Here is a 17,921-nt window from a genome sequence, read left to right as displayed (position 1 = left end):
ATCTAGTACTAAATTAATGCACTTGCTAGACTTTCTAGATACGTCTAGTAAGGGTGTTACATTTGGTATCAGAGCAGGTCGATTCAGACCGTGCCTTGGGTCATTAAGTTACAACAAGGAAATGGGACCATTGGGTTCCAGGTAAATGTTTTAATTGTTGATGTTAGTTGAGTCTGATCAACTCAATTTAACATTTGACGGTTAGAACGGATGCCTGAGAGCTGAATAGGACCAGGAGGAACGAAGTATGTGATGAAGATGATTTGAGAAGGTAGAAACTCGGAGTAAGAATAGTAAGAGTCTAATCGTGCCAAATGGTGGCTGGTGAGTTAATCCGTTTAAGTATGATCTCTCCTAGAATGCAAGGCCAAGTCAAGACGGGTTGATCCGACAACTTTTAGGAAGTTGTTATATATATATATTTAGTATACCCATAAATGAAGATTTTGGAAATGTCTAAAAGTGATCGGGAGATTCGGTAAGAGTCGTTGATGGAGCAAGACTGTGTTATGGAAAGGAAATAAATATTCTGGAATGTAAGTACGAGGTTGCAAGATAAGAAGAAGTCAACATATGTTGATAGAATTTGTAAGTTCTCAGAGATAGGGGTTTGTGAATGAAGCCAAAGATTGGAATGTCCAGAGAGGACAAGGTTCTAATGTTGGAATGTCGATCGAGTCGACAAAGAATGAGTCAAACCGTTCGCAGCAAACAAAGTTAAGGTTTTACGTGAACGCTTTATGTTAATGATATCAGGATTAAGGCGTTAATTTCTGATGAGCCGATAATTGTACTGAATGAAGTTAATGTTGTCATGCATATGTTATAGAATATCTTAATGGTGTTAAAGATGGATGATGTGCATTGGATTGCTTGAGAATATAAGATTTTTATGAAAAAAACACGTTTTCCAGAAGACTAAGTTGAAGAAAATACGGCAATAGCGAAAATTTCGCTAATAGCGAAATTACTCCAGAGGATTTTGCTAATAGTGAGCCTGGAGCGAAATTTTCAGTTTTCAGAACACTGTCATAAACCCTCTCTATAACATCAAGTATCGAATGCACATCACACCATATGATTTCTAAGGAAGAAAATGCATGGACAACTATTAACGGAATCAATCCGGTTTAAGGTAACATTAGAAGTTAAGATGACAAGAGCTTGAGTTAAAAGTTTTAAGGTTTCGGCTTATGAAACAGACAAAGTGGATGCAAAGTCATGAGATGGAAAGTAAATTGATAAGGAGTTACGTGAAGTCATAAGATTTCCAGGTTTAATGAAGTTATAAGTATTTCCCCGAACCTATGTTTCGCTTAATTGAATTGCTAAGGCTCGTTATGATGATGAATTCTAAAGTTTGCAAAAAGTTTGAAAATGAATACATGCATATGGGTGATTGGAGATGGCGTTCATAGATTTAAAAGAAATTTTGCAGGTACCGGTTGTTACGACTCACGTAGAGTGGGCTAAACTCACCGGAACTAAGGTTGGATGACACAATTGTGTTGTCAACTTATTCCGTGATTTTAGAGTAACGACTGGGGCCAAACTTATTACGTTTTTATATAGAAAGAACTCGTCAACGCCAATAACCCGTGTGCAAATTTGTGAAGTTTATTTGAGAAAGAAATTAACGAGCAAAGCATTAGTTTGATTACGCAAAACATAGTATGCGAGAATACAAGAATACAATGAAGTATGATCAAGCAAAGTATGTATGAATTTATGATGAGTCTACTATGGGAATTCGAGATTGCTTGGAGACAAGTTTAAGTACGATAAGTATATGTCATAGGGTAAACTCAACCAGTGAGAATATAAGATCTATCCCCAAGTAAAGTATTATGGTAATGTGACAAGTCTACCGTGAGATTCAATCTTACAAGGGTGCAAGATTTTGGCATTGGTTGCCACATGAAAGGTCTTGACAAGAGTTCAAGAAGACGATGCTCATACGTAAAGTTTTAGTTGTCCTAATGGAATAGAGTAATGGATGAAGCCAACCGGTGGGAATCAGAGTGGTGCAACGAAAGTTAATGTATGAAGTTTTTAACGGTAAGCATGGAGCTTGATAGTGAGAGTCTTCTTAAGAGGCATTATGGAACAACCGAGGAGTTCTCGAAATATGGAATAAGTAATGAGACCGATACGGTCAGTGATGGATATGATTTCATCTAAGTATGATAAGAAAGGCTAGAGACACAACAAATGAAGAATATGTACTATGATAAGAAAGATGCATGTAAGGGTGTGCAATGACAAGAAAAATGCAGGTAAGAGTCGAAAGGTTCCTTTTTGTGACTCAAAGTAAAGATTGAATTATTAAAGTGATCATAACCGGATATGATGTTTTGAAGATTCAAGTTTATTGTTCTTAGAACGAGGAAATGAAATAATGTTATGAGGGTCAAGGATCCTATATGATTTATGTTATGCAATTATGTGAGTCTCCATGGTATGTATGTAAGTCAAGAAAGAATAATAAAGAAGTTACTTTTGAAGTTCAAGAATTTCATTATAGATGGAGATATAAATCATGAGTTATGCACGAGGAAGTGCATACTCTCCTATGTCAAACTTGTTAAATGATCACGATATTTGATATGAAGATTTCGAATTTTGATCTATAACTTTAAAAGTTAAAATGGGTAGTAAGGGACTTTGGAACGATGATTATTTTAAAACTATGATTTCGTAATGTTTTCTTTTAAGTTATACAATTATTCGTTCCAAGGACCCAAATACCAAAGTTTAGAAAATTTCTTTAATCAAGATGTTGGAACAAGTATCGTTATTATCTAACAAGATGCGACACTTGAGAGTATGTAGGGCACCATGTAAGGTAAGATTTGATGAAGTAAACAACAGTTTTTCGAAAAGTCTTATCAGACGCACAAGTATATGATAAGAGTATTCAAATGCAAGAGGTCTAAGTCGGAAGTTTTAAGAGCATGTAAGTTACAAGATGGGTTGATGAATTATATGTTTACCCAATAAGATTATGTATGCATGAAATGATGTTTAAAAGTTAGAAGTAAACACTGTAGGGCAAACCTGGTTCCTGGTAGGATTCCAGTTATAAGGCAAATCATGAGTGTTCATGTTTATGACAAGATACCTTTACGAATGGTTATGTTAAATGGGTAAGTTCCAAGTCATGATATACTAAGAAAACTCTAAGATTGAGTGATATTAAGATCAAGAAGGCTATGTTCAGTTACATGTGGGTTAAGAAACAAGATGAGGACATGATGCGATGCACCCTTTGGATATGTATGAATGGAAAAATGTTTGACCCAGACCATAGATGATAAGTTTTTGTCATGATGATTGGTAGTCAATCTTTAAATTTCGAGGACGAAATTTTTTTAAGGGGGTAGAATGTGATATCCCGCCTGTCAGTATCAGAATATTATTAGTCGATCGTGCCAAAGGATTAAATTTAAGGAAAGTAAGTATGGATAATATTTATTACGCTATGTCAGCAAAATACGGATAAAGTATCAGTGTTGCTTAGAACACGTTTATGGCGAGGGCAATTTGGTAATTGCGCGTCTATTGGATATTTAATTGTGTTTGGACCCAAATATCTCATTCCACAATTCTCTTTCTCTCTCTAAGCTTGGCAAAAACTTTTCTCCTTCTTCTCTCTTCTTCCTCACGCCCCCATCTTTCATTCTCACCACCAAATCTTCCAAATCTTCTTCCTTCCATGGCAAGTGAATTCATCTTGCTTCCTCTTGATTCTTAAACTTCTAAAAGCTTGGATTTTTGTTAGATTCCTTTATTTCTCTTCTCATGGATGGATCCAACAAGTTAGGGTTTATGGTTTGGTGAAGTGGAAGCTTGAGTCTTGCTATGTTATGGTCTCAACATGATCAAGGAGGCAATATGAAGTTTGGGTTGAAGTGTTTTCACTACTTTTCCTCCTTGAAAGAAATTTATGAAGAATTAGGGTTATGTGGAAAGAAGCTTTGCTTTGGATTAGAGATGAGCTAGTAAGGAAGATGATGTTTTGGATTGCAAGGAAACATCAAGAGTGAGTTGGTTTAAACAAGAAAGCAAAAAGGGGCAAGTAGCTAGGGTTGGCTATGTAAAGTGAAGATGATGCTTGAAGCTTGTGAATCATGATAGGTGAGTTCCTTAGTTAGTTCCCACCCTTGGGATTATGTGATTTATGCTTGCAAGAAAACATATAGTTACTTAAAGTTATACATAGAAAATATTACCCCAATTGTATGCCATGCTTGTTTGACTTGTGAACACTTGCTGAATTCATGTTCTAAAGATTTCTAATGATTCTAAGGGTCATATAACATTTATAGATGCTTGGGTTGAGGTTTTTGGGTCAAAAATGCCATTTTTAGGGGTGCTGGACTGTCCTAAATCGCCAAGGCGAGTAAATAGCTCGCTAGGCGAGCTAGAAGGCCGAACAGGGGGTTCTGCTCGCCTCCTACTCGCCATGGCGAGCAGTAGCTCGCCTCCCCAGTAAGTTCACTCACCTAGGCGAGTAAGTAGTGCCATCTGGTGCTGCTTGCTCGTTTTAGGCAGATTCGGTGATTTTCGTTCCGGATCTTTGGTGCAGTCTTTTAATAAGATAAACCCCTCAATCCAAGATCCTAAATGTTAATCTTTGAAAGAAAACTCCCTTATAAATTAAGCAAGTGTTTGACAAGTGTATTCAAGCATGGCACATGAGAGATGATACGATAAGAATCGGGTAGCAAGATATTCCTTAAGCAAGGGAAAAACTAGAGCCTCGACATAGTAGTCGAGAACTAGCATGTTAGCAAGAATCACTAGGGTGATTAGGAGCGAAGTATGTTAACTTCGCACATGACCAAGATAGATGTAGCAAGCTTTAAGTTGTGGATAGGATAGATATTCCTCCACCATGTTTATGAATGAACAGGTATGAACACTTACCGTAAATCGGATCGATCAAGGTTCCGAGGTAAGCTTTAAGCATGATTAGGTATAACCTAAATAATGATAAGTATAAGTAGGTGGCATGTCTCTTGCTATCCACATCAGGGGGATACAAGGGGTTCTCTTTATGAGAACGATTCAAGCCGTAAGGGACCCGCATGTCACCGAAACCGCAAGACTATGTAATAACCGCATGGCGGTGTTCGTGTCTCTTTTTATCCACGACAGGGGGATACGGGAGGTTCTTGACCTAAGGGGAACGGTTCAAGCCGCAAGGGACCCACACGACACCGAGGGAGTCCGATGTACGTACATCGGTCATGTATGGGATTGTTCTCGAGGTTACTCCACCTGGGGCTCTCCGTAAAATGAACCAAGATAATAATGTTTGTTCAACGCTAACATAATAAATGAACTTATGTACGACATGTATGTTATGAGTAGGTTTCTATGCACGATTATGTTTATACTCATGAAGAGCCCATGTATAATTATGTTTAAGAACAAGAACAAGAGCATGAGATGCTATTAGGCAAGAGTAAAATATGTATAGAGCAAGTAGAGAAAGCTATGTCCATGACGACCTTAGGTTTCCCCTAATCGTCCAGTTTAGAATCATGTCATGATTATGCTATGTCTTTTTATGTTTAGGCCTTGATACGTAAAGCGTATACTTGGCAATGCGGTCTTAGATTCGCCCTTGGCCGCCATGACATGTATAGATGAGAAACCCATAACAAGTAAGATAAGACTATGACGGTCCTAGTATGCACCACCGTCTAAGCATGCAAGTCCCCACACACGCATAATCAACCGTCAGGTTGTAAAATAGACACGTGGTGACCGTAGGTTTTTCCCCGTGGTTGCCTATAGCTTAGGATTAGGTGGAACTCACTGAGACATTATGTCTCATCCCAATCCTATTTTGTTTCAGATAAACAGGTTGGACATCAAGCTAGTTGCCGAATGGATGATTCAGCAAGTGTTCGTTCGTACCGGCGAAAGATGAGATGGACGTTCAAGGATGTACCTTTTATGTGTTGGACAAGTTGAGTTGTATTTTTATGTACGAACGAATTTAGTTGTAGAATGTATTCATTACAAGTATTAATGTTGTAAATTTTAATTTATCCAGTACTAAATTAATGCACTTGCTAGACTTTCTAGATACGTCTAGTAAGGGTGTTACAGAGATGGTGAGGTTGGGTTCCTAAATAACGATGAGAGATGCGACTTAGGGTTTTCGGTTGAATAATGTTTCTAAGTCATGGTTTGTGGCTACGATTAAGAGCTTTGGGTTGAGGGTTTCCAAATCAAGGTTTGCGATTCATATACGTGGTCTAGGTTAGTTTTACCTTTCCCCACAGACGGCGCCAATTGTACTTGTAAAAAGTACAATAATGATATTAGGGTTTGTATTGTATTGGTCATGCCTTGAGAACTCTCAAGGGTTGTATTTATGATTTGTGGTTACTTAGGCAGCAAGTAATAGGGGCAATTAGGTTTAGGCGGCTTTCTAGAGGTTCTAGAAGCAACTTGAGGCGGAGCCCTGGGAAGAGCACACCTTGGGCCTTAGGGCCCTTCTAAAGGGCGCTGAGGCCTCTGGGAGGGTCTAAAAGGCCTTCTGGGGGTCTTTTAGGTCCTTAGGAATATATTGACGGTCCAGATATAAATAATCATTATACTCTTTAATCAAGCATTTACCATCATGACTTACTCATATGGTCTTTATACTTTTCAAACTTATTCATTTTACTTCATTGTTAAATTCTTTGAACAATTCAAAGATTTCTTGAATAGTATCAAATACACTTTGCTCATCTGCTAAATTAATTAGTAATGTTAGATGAAGTAATAGAAACAAAATATCTAGCAAATATGTTAAGTGCTCCATATACATCTCATATATATATATCAACTTAAATAGATTATATGTCCTTTCACATTTGTTGGTGACCGGTATACTAATCTATTTTGAAAGGTGACTCACATCCTTTAAATGATATAAAATCAAATTAGTCCAGTAGTTCATATCCATGGATTTTGGAAATGTGAATCACACTTGTTTGTACTAAACAGTGATGTCAATGATATACAAAAGGTTCAAATATCATCTGATCCTTTCTTTTTATATGTTATAGACCAGCTTCTCAAGATCAATTCCATTACTTGATTAACACACTTGTATAGAAAACATTATTAGGGTTTATTCAACTACACAATCCTTCTCTTGTCAATACAAGATTTATGATTTAATATTATATGATATTTAATAACAATTATTTGGTTCCATATCATGTTAAGTTTAAGTCCAAGCATGCATATATATATATATATATATATATATATATATATATATATATATATATATATATATCAACTTAAATAGATTATATGTCCTTCCACCTTTGTTGGTGACCGGTATACTAATCTATTTTGAAAGGTGACTCACATCCTTCAAATGATATAAAATCAAATTAGTTCAGTAGTTCATATCCATGGATTTTGGAAATGTGAATCACACTTGTTTGTACTATACAGTGATGTCAATGATATACAAAAGGTTCAAATATCATCTGATCCTTTCTTTTTATATGTTATAGACCAGCTTCTCAAGATCAATTCCATTACTTGATTAACACACTTGTATAGAAAACATTATTAGGGTTTATTCAACTACACAATCCTTCTCTTGTCAATACAAGATTTATGATTTAATATTATATGATATTTAATAACAATTATTTGGTTCCATATCATGTTAAGTTTAAGTCCAAGCATAAACTCTTATACTCAATGAAACTATTTGTTCCATTCCAGACAAAGGAGGACTTTCCTTATAGTTAATGTTCTACTTCTTTAAAACTCTCAATGTTTCAACAAATAGGATATTAATCATCAAGTATCATATATTTATGATGCAAAAGTAGAAATTTAATTTTCTATAACTATATGGGTAAATAAGAAGTCTTACTTCTTTCTTCTATTTTCACTCATTAAAAAACTACGAACAATCTTGTTTTCAACTTTTGAAATAATTGCTTCCCTTTTCGCAACTGTGTTTAACCTTCCAAGGTAAAGAAACACAGTTTGAATTTTATTCTTATTTGTGTCAATCTACAAGATAGGCTTAAACTATTTATCTTATCTTGTGATTATAACATTGAGGTTAATGATCACATCATTATCCATCATCGTTACCACTATGAGACATCCTATATCTTCTCATTTGATCAGTTGCTTCTGACAAGCACTCTTTTCAAATTTAGATATAGAAATTTGCTAGGAAATGGTTGCTTGAGAATATACAGTTTTTCTCATTCGTAAGAACAATTCTTAATTTTGTACCAATTTAGAAATTCATTTCTGAAGATTTTGTTCTTCATAAGAACATTTAACAGTATAATTAAATGTATATGCCAAAGAAATTCTAAATACAAAAAATAAATAAAATAAATGTATCATGATTTAAAACATATTTAATTAGGTCTTTAACTAAATATGCTCCCAGTATTTTGTTCAAAACAAATGACCATCAACATTTGATTCGGAAAATCTAATTATCAAATTTTCTAGTGGATTGAAACCCATATTTCACTTCGTTTTGAGTCAACGGGGGCTGATCCCCAAAACTTAGTTATCTAGGTAGGAACTCCTTCCAACTGTAACTCATACAACTTTCAAATCATTTGGGTGAGTAACTCTTTATTATAATCTATCATATAGATGTTCCCAAACATTGCTTCTAAATTTATTTTAATCATATTAAAACAATTTAGTTAAGTTGGACCAAAAGAATATCAGTCGGGTAACTGGAATTACGCACCGCAACTTACTAGTATAGAAAGTGCACTTCACGGAAACAAAACCTACACTTTCTATATTAGTCTTGAAGGGTGTCATCCTTTGGAAAGCAATTAACTTAATATTCTTTTGAAGTAAATATATATTTTAATCTTATTAAAATACTTTAGTTAAGTTAGATCCAAAAAGTAACAGTCGGTAAATGGAATTACCGCACCACAACTTACTATATAGAAATGCACTTCGTGGAGGCGAACCCACACATTTCGATATTAGTCTTGAAGTATGTTATACTTTGGAAAATAATTTACTTCATATTCTATTTGAAAGATTTTTATTTAGTTTAATCTCACCAACATGTGTATCTCATACACGCGTCTTTAAAGATGCATTACATTTATGCTCATAGAAAGAAAGTACATAAAACATTTAAAACATACATGCTAACATACATCTAAAACATGTTAAGCATACATTTCATACATGCGCTAAATAAACATACACTTCATGCATCACATACATATAATAAATTAGGTAGGTATATAGTTATGACCACCTAACGCATGTAAAACCAAACTAAATAAAATAATTACAAGTCTTCTATCTTTGATTTGACTTCTCAAGCCTCTCCGCCGACGTCCTTCTTTGGCTTTGCTTCTCGTCATCACGAGCAATTTACAATTTATTTAAAATAAATAAATATCACGACATGCAGGCCGTATTTTAAATCAAACCACAACATGCAGGTCATATTTAAATAAAATAAAATAAAATAAAAACGTCAAACACGCTAAGATCATAACTATACACATCATAATTAAATTAAAAATTAATTCACTCATGAATTATTTACGGTAATCTAAATAATTCAAATATGGCAACAAAATATTTAATTATAATAACATTGACACTCAATATTATATTATAACCATAGTTTTAAAAACCGGACTGGTGATCGACTCGGTAAGGGCATTGGGTCACTGGGTCATTGGTCGAACCACTGGGTCACTGGTTGAACCGCATGATGGAACTGGATTAAATCAGATGACTCAGTTAAATAACCTGTCTCTATTTTGAATTCATAAGTATTAAATTGGATTGAATCGGATAACTCAATCTCTAAAATTCCCAATTTTCTAAATTATCTTTTACCTAATTGGTTTTGCTACATTTTTCCCTTCCTAATTTTTCTAAATTTTTTATAAACGCATGGCCACATTTTAAAAATAGATTTCTGCTTTTCCCCCAGCACATTTCGCTCCCACCCAGCTGAAAATACTATAATGCCCCTGCGTTAGTTAAGTCACGCTGCGTGACTTAACTAACGCACGTTATAATTTATGCGTGACTTAAGTAGTGCTGCGTACTCACGCAGCGTTACTTAAGTAATTTGTTAGCAGAACAGAGATAAAGTTCCTCATTTTTCCAACTCCTCCAAACACAAAATTTTCCTCTCGAAGTGCGATTTTCACCATTCTTGCGCCATTCAAAGTCAATTTCTCCCACAATATCAAGTAAGTGATGATTATCCTACTTCATTGCATATTTTTGGTTGAAATTTTCGAATTTTATAAGAAATTTAACATTTTTAGGTTTATATAAATTTTGCTTGCATGTCAGTTTTTAGGATTGTTACTGATGAATTAAGTTAGGAATAGTATTTTAGATGTTGTTTAGATTGAAATGTGGTAGTTTTAGGTATTTGAAATTGTTTGATTTTAAGTTGATTGAAAGTTTCATTGTAGGTGTTTGATAAAACGTCTCAATGATTTTTTGTTTTGTTTTATGGATTGTTAATGATGAAATTAGTTAGAAATCTGTTTGTTAATGTTGATTATAGTTAGTTTGACTACAATGTGGTAGTTTACGGATTGAAATGAAACTGTCGAAATATTAGTGTTGTTATTGAATTGTTAGAAATGACACAATGTCCGTGTGAACATGTGTCATTAATTTTTTGCTTTTTGAAATGTTGTGCAGATATGTGATGAGTCAATAATTAGCGTTTTTAATTGGTTATTTTACTTTATTTTATTTAGATTTTATGTGTTTTTATTTTCTTTCTAGAACTATTTTACTACAATTGCAAGTTATTTAATTTCAGGAACAAATATGATGAAAGATTGAATCTTCGAGCAAAAGAAAGGGTTTTGAGCATGATTAAAGGATAAAAGGATCTAAAATATGATTTGGAGCAGATTGAAGACAAAAATATGAAGATCTTGTGCAAAAATGTCAATCCCCCTTTTTGCTGTTTTGCTTCAAAGACTTGGCACTTGGGAAGATTTAGTGTAAATTTATGTGCTTCTTTGGTGCATATTTATGTGCAGATTTGGTGCATATTTATTTGCAAATTTAGTACAATTATATGTTCTGATTTGGTGTAAATTTATATGCCAATTTAGTACAAATCTATGTATCGATTTTGCATCTCTTGAGAAAATCGAGCAGATCTTCCTCAGCCCTTGGATATGCTACTTTCATTTTCTCAGCAAATTGGTCTTCAATGACCATTACATTGTCAGATTGATGGTATTCAGTAAACATTTTAGCATCTATTTTCAATTTCTCCTTGGGCATTGATGTTTCAACAAAATTTCCAACAACAATTTCATCAGAGATTTCCACTATGTTTATGTCAGCTACATCAATATACATGGAATCAGCTTTCTTGAGAGGGTCAGCGTCAACTTGCATAATTTGTTTGGATTTGTCTCCAAACTTTAGCCTACCTTCATCGAGAGCTTTCTGCACAGAATCCTTGAAACGAGTACAACGAGACAAATTATGGCCTTAAAAACCATGTAATTTACAAAATCCTCTCTTTTTTCGTTGCTCTAAAAGAGTCAACTTTAGATTTTTAGGTGCTAATATTATGCCGTCAGCAACCAAAAGACCGAAGATTTCCTCGCACTTAGAAACATCAAAGGTATATGTTTTAGGAGGGTATTTGTCATTCTTTGGTTCTTCATGATTTTTTCCATTCATTGGCCTTAACAGTTTACATGCATAAGGAGGCCCATCTTTTAGTTTTGCGAGATTAATCTCATTATCTTCGACAGTATCTGATCCCCAATTGACTTCTGGATCACTGTCATATGTATCAACATAGGCTATTTTCTCTTTTTTAGGAAACCTATTTGTCCTGGCTTTCTCAGCCTTAAGCCTTTCGACCTGACGGACTCTATCTGCTAATTGTGCCATATCTCTCAGATATTGAGTATCCAATTTCTTTCAAATGGAATAGTCAAGGCCACCAACGGCCATTTCGACCAACTCGTGTTCAGGCACTATAGTGAAACACCTAGCCTTAAGGAGTCCGAATCTATTCAAATAATCATCAATTGACTCATGTGTTTTACGTCGAACGTTGGCTAGTTCTTTCAAACTGATTTTAGATTGACCCATATAGAACTGCTCATGAAAAGCCTTTTCTAATTGATTCCAATTGAAAATAGAATGAGGAGGCAATATGGTAAACCAAGTAAAAGCATTTTTTTGTTAAAGAACTTGGAAAATATTTCATTTTCAATTTCTCATTATTTGCTATATCACCTGCCTCTGTAAGATGTCAAGCAATGTGTTCGACAGTGGATTCATTAGTTTCCCAGCGAATTTGGTAAATTTGGGAACCTTCCAATTTCTCAGCAATTCAGTCATTAATACATATTCAGACAAGGCCGACACAAAATGGGCCTATGTAAACCCATGTTAAAACAATTCTGGGCTAACAAGGCTTCGACCACATTTGCTATGTTGTTTTGGCCCTCGTAATTGTTTCGATGGGCCTGCATGACCACTTGGTCTGCGTCTTGGTGCCTATTGACCAATATTGGGGCTCCTTCAGGCTCATCTTGGGCATGTCGATGCACCACTTGTTGTTGTGCCCTATTTCCAAGCACTTGATTAACGTGCCCTTCTGCAGGAATTTCTGTTGGCCTTGCATTTGGGTTTTAAGGCACTGGTATATTTCGCGCTGGAGGAGCACCAAAGAAGTTGGCAATTCGCTCCATCTGGGCAAACAACGCTTGATAACTATTATTGGTATCTCGAATTAAGGGGTGAATTACTGTACCAATTTATTGAGTCACCATGTTGACCCTTTCGTGATTGTTATCCTCCATTTGTTGCCTTAAGGCGACTAAGGAAGCATTAATTAATGATTGTTTGGGTGTTCGAATAGGAACACTCATCCCAGGGTTGTACAGTGGTGGTAATCATACATTCAAATTTTCTGAAAAAGTGGATGTACCCGTCTGCAGGCCTTGCATCAAGAGGATGGCATGCCATATGGCACAGTTCTATGGCTTATTGTGCCAGGGTTCCAAATCCTTTGAGTCGATGAATTTCCCAAAGTTGGAATGGCCTGTGAGACTGGAGCAGCCGTCAAAGTCGTTGTGTGCGAAGGAGAAGACACTTGTGCAGGATTTGTCGATCCCACTGGTGTTATCACCGCACTCGTACCACTGGATGGAATTGTTTGTGTATCATTTTGCAAATTTGGTGGGTTGGTTACCGTTTCCGACGCACTGGCAACATTCAATGCTGCGACGACATGACTCGGACGTACCATTTCAAGAAGTTATTTTTTACTTCTCAGGCGCATACACAATACAAACCACACAATTTTAGTAGAATAAATTTACAAGGAAAATTCTAAACAAAGACACAAAATGTCCCACTGGGCGTGCCAATTTGTTTACACTGATTTTTGGTAAACCACCGCTGATTTAAAATTAATCACTTGCAAGATCAACCAGTAAATCTTAAGGACATGTTGTGTTTATTATTTTCCAGAAATTTGTGATTGTTCTTGAAGAACTTAATAAAAAATATGAAGATAACCGTCAAATTTAACCTAGTTAAATCCGTCGAAGTCACTTCCAGAAGGAAATAAGATAAATTGTTTAAAAGAAACAAGTAAATTGCAAAGACACTTAAGAAAACAAACCTAAATTTCATTGATTGAATGTAAATTGCTACACATGTTCATACATTGTAACTTGTGACTCGTTTCTCTCTTGAATGCGGATAGTTTGAGCGTAAGTTTTGTGTATGCTTGTTTTGTGACCCGTTTTCCCTACGAAAAACTACTATTTATACTAGAAGAATAACTACCTACATTAAGATTTGAAACTACAACTGCTCAAAACAGACAAAAGATGTCTGTTCGATTTGAATTTCAAACATTTGTCCCTTGGAAGTATTTGTTGTCTGACCTCGTATGGAACCAAACTTTCTTCGATATCCTTCTAGCTGTCGAACCAAAACCATGCCTTGAGCAATTCCATTAAATTTAATCTTTCGACTAATCATTTAAATGTGAAAGTAATGCTGATTCTTTTCGATCATGAGGTTAACTCTAGTTTGACTGCATTTAAGATAGCCCTTTAAAAATGTAGGCTAACACATGGTCATGGTTGTTTTCCTTTATGGCAAGAACACCAGGGACATTTTGCTCAATATTTGGATGTTCTTGAGAATGACCAGGGGGTTTGTGCTCGCTTCCAATCAAAACTTTTTCGCAAGCATACTTTCCTTTCCTTTTCCTTTCGATCTGAACTCCAGTATCAGTTGTAGTCTCAGTGGCTTTGTTTGATTCAAGTAAGGCTTCAGGCTATAAAGAAAAGGAAAGAATTTGGGATAATCAATTTTCCATTCGAAAGGAAAAAGGAAACCAATATGTGCAAAGATAGGAGAATCTTAGTGGTCAGCAGTCTGCTTCATCCTTTTAGAAGAGATTTACAAATTGGCAACATCTCTCCTTTTTCGGTCCTCTCTGATCCTTGTAGAAGATCTAGTTCTTGATAACTCCTCATATTTGTTCCTTCTTCCTAAAAATGAAGAAAGTTAGAAAGAAAAATACAAGGAGAAGACAGGGTTCAGGTTGAAGATTCAAAAGAGGGATGACGTACCTTTATTCTTCTTACATTTTTCTTGCGAGGAAGTAAAAGAAGAAACCAATTTATAGAGCAAGTTGTCCAGATTCACTCTTTCGTTGCCATCAGAAAAATGCTTTTGCCACCACACAAAAAATAACTGAGTACATTCGTATGAAAGTTCAAAGTGGAAAGGTGTAAAATTTGGGAAATCTTTGTTGAACTTTGAAAAGATGATTCACCATTGAGCTTCGGTTCTCGGTTTCCTCATATCTTGTTCAGAATGATAGAATGGACAAGGACAAACCTGAACCAAACCGAACTGCCTAGCTACAAGATTAGGTTGATAACCATAAACCCCGAAGGAATCTGTAGTGGCATTGGGAGTGGTCATGCTAGAGAGTAACCTGGGAGTCAAATAAGCTTTCCAGATTGCATTTGTTTCGTCTTCGAATCTAGCGTCTTTCAATGGGAATTCCCTGATGTACCAAGACAACCCACATGTTCTTGTCATGAAAGGAGCAAAAGAAGGCATAAAAACATCACAGTTTAGAAAGACATCGAAGGCCTCAGAAAACAAATCTTGGCTAGGCTTATTCTCTTTGTATCGAAGCATGGCAAGTCATGCTCCTTCAAAAGATCTATCTTTACATGCTTCCTCAGAGTCTTTTGGAAGGAAAATGCCTAGCTCAGGTCCAAAAGTGGCGAAAAACCACATTTGAAACAGCCAAACTGGACCAGGGATCATCAGTCTATCGACTTGCTCTCGCATATCGGTTACTCCTTGATTGAGGCTTTCATATTGTGTAGCTGGTAAGCTAAGGTTCTGTAATGTTTTACTACTTGAATAGATCTCGTACAGAAGACATACATAGACATCCATAGAGTTAAAAGGGCTATATGTTCTTCATCATAAACATCCTCAGTTTTATTGTTGTGGTGGTCTGTGAAATAGTTATCAAAGGTAGCCCTTTTGAAATCGAAGCTTATGTTTGACTCACAAATATCTGGATCGAAGATATCATCGGTTGGCTTAAGACCAGTTGCAGCTGCGACGTCTAATAATCCCGCATTTTAAGTGAAGACTATTAGTCGAGATGTCCCAAAAGTGCAAAGCAGCTAGCAATGTATCTGGGTAGCACCTAGGGCCCTGTCTCGACAGTTGGATAAGATTAAAAATCCCAAGTTCTTTCCAAAAAAGCCCTTTCTTTTTCTCGAGCTTATTAAGCCAGAAGAGATCAGGCTCATTGTTCTCAAATCTGGGAGCCTCCTTAAAAACCTTAGTACCTAAAAACTTAAGGTTGTAAGAAGCATCCACTACAAGAAATTTGCCATATAGCAACGATCACTTTTAGCAACTGCAGATAAAAGAGTTGTTGTAGATAAAATTTAGCAACTGATGTTCCAACAGCCCGCTCAGTTTTTCCCCCATCTTTTAATTTTTTTTCTCTTTCCCACGTTTTCTTTCTTTCACACAACAAAACTAAAAGAAAAAACAAAAAATCAAAAACGTAACTCCAAATCACTACTCACGATTAAACCTCCAAAACACACTCCAAATCGATTTCCTCTTCCTTATAAAACCCAAATCTCAAATCTGAGAACACCTCTCTCAATCACAATCAAAATGGAGGTAAGGAAAAAACCACTAAATCTCACATAATCCTCGTAGAAATCCTCTCTAAATCCATCCAATCACAACCCCTAAATCACTTTTCTCATAATCATTTTTTGTCATAATCGCTTTTCTTATAGTCTCCTTCAATTAGTTTTCTCAAAATCGATTATTGCTCAAAACCCCAAAATCAATTTCCTCTTCCTCTTCTGTCAGAGCTTGTGCAGAGAAAAAGGTTTCACCAAATCGATTTCTTCTTCCTCATACTTGGTACTTCTTCTTCCTCGTACTTGTTTTTTTTGTGTCATTATATTGTTTACATTTTTTGTATTTTGATAGGTTATATTGTATTCTCATAATCACTTTTGTGTGTCATATTTATTGTTTATTGTTTATGATCTCCAAAGATCTTTATTAGTTGTTTTGTGCGTGATAATATTGTACTTTTTGGGTCCATTAAGTAGATACAAATAAGGTAATGAATATTACATAAGAATTGAAGATTTTGCTTTAGAGTTTGGACAAATTTAGTTTGGGTTTTACTTGGAAATAAATATTTGGCGTGGCGTGTGGCCTGCTGTTTTACTTGGAACTAAATTTATGTTTTCAATTTATATATTTTCTCTGGTTTCTGCAGCATGCTTTAGTCACAACAAACAGTTGCTATGAAACCGTATGACTCACTTTTTAACTCAATATTAGATAGACCTGGAGTATTTAAAGGTGGATGTGAGTAAAAAGTGCAGTTTGTATTTCTAGGTTATCTGATATAATTGTTCTGATAGTTTTGTTTATTGATAGTCCATACCTTAATGATATATTGCTGTTTGTAGAGCATACAAAAGTACTATAGTATTGTTACTTAATTTTAGATGGAGTTCACCTTGCAATTATGCATTGTTGATAAAAGTAGAAACATGAACTTAAGTGCCCTGTTCAGTAACTTGTGGTGTATTGCTCTAATTAGACTTTTGAAAAACCAAACATGGCCTAAATTTGTTGTTAGGTAACAATTGATTAACCATTGTGAGTAGTAACACAACACAAATTCAGCCTTAAAAAACATCACAGGCACTAGGAGGTGTAATACATCAATTGAACTGTTTAGCTTTAGAATCCATTGCCTGGGAAGAAGAAAAAAGAACTTTTATATTGGGAAAGAGAGCTGCTACTTGGAGATCAACTCTCTTCCACACACCAGCTTATAGACTGTCATCTCTCCGTCATGACAGCACCAAAAACTTTAACCTATGTGTATGTTTGGTGCTGTTTTTTTCATTTGGCTTTGTGGAGCGCCTATGTGTATGCACCAGGCAGTATTGTAGTCCTGTTTTCTGGCCGTTTCTGCTGTGTGTATGCAATCAGCTTGTTATATAATATGTTGTTTAAAAAAAAAGTGATGCTTGACTAACATTACAAGACATTTTTACCTTACCAGAGAATTTTGCGATAGGATTAATCACTTTTGCTTACAATCTCAATATGTGATAAATTTTTAAACTCTTTTTTTTAATAGAAATAATAAATTATTAAATTATTAAACTCTGGTGGGTCATTTCTTCAGTTTTACTTGGCAGGTGTAACAACTTATGTGAGGTTTTGCCCCCATGTAAAGCAGAATTATGATTATGTTGTTGTTATATTTCTCTTGATTTTTAATTTGATAACTCTGATCTAGAATCTAGAATGGC

The sequence above is a fragment of the Medicago sativa genome, chromosome 8 (assembly GCF_051527215.1).
Source record: "Medicago sativa cultivar Bolivia chromosome 8, Bolivia_mono, whole genome shotgun sequence".
Taxonomy (NCBI): Eukaryota; Viridiplantae; Streptophyta; class Magnoliopsida; order Fabales; family Fabaceae; genus Medicago; species Medicago sativa.
Note: the sequence above shows the minus strand (reverse complement) of the source record.